This window comes from Austrofundulus limnaeus, unplaced genomic scaffold (assembly GCF_001266775.1).
Source record: "Austrofundulus limnaeus strain Quisiro unplaced genomic scaffold, Austrofundulus_limnaeus-1.0 Scaffold122, whole genome shotgun sequence".
NCBI lineage: Eukaryota > Metazoa > Chordata > Actinopteri > Cyprinodontiformes > Rivulidae > Austrofundulus > Austrofundulus limnaeus.
The window spans coordinates 930129-930682 of record NW_013952524.1 but is presented as its reverse complement, the minus strand read 5'-3'; positions in this window follow the sequence as shown (position 1 = coordinate 930682).

The window sequence follows — 554 nt, the reverse complement described above, 5'->3', positions numbered from 1 at the left end:
GAATGAGCCAGCACAGACGAGCTACTTCGTCGGGTCAGCACTCCACAGTTTACACACATCTACAGGTCAGCGGTCACTCTTTCAGGGATGAAAATGTTCTCATCCTTGATAGAGAGGAACGTTGGTTTGAGAGAGGAGTAAAGGAAGCCATCTTTTTGAAGAAAAACCATCGACCATTAAACAGAAGTGYAGGCCTGCGTGTCCAGTTGTCCTCCTCCTACAACGCTGTTCTTGTAAGTATGACTCAGCCCCCTGGGAGCAAAAGGTGTGAATCAGGGCCCRAACGATAACCAACACAAAGAGGGGAAAAACAAAAAKAAGGGGACTTTGAGCCCCGCCTGCATTCACTACATACACATGACACGACACCTAAGAACCACAGCATTCAAACCAATAAGTCAGGTGATGYGGCCCATGACCCTCTATGAACAATAGAGCTAACCAAGCCTATTGTTAAGCGATGGCCCTCTTTTGCATGTGACTGACCTCTTTGTCCACCATMTGGAGGCAGTGCTTTTAAGGCTGAGTTCARCTGAAACTCATCAGACTGAGGA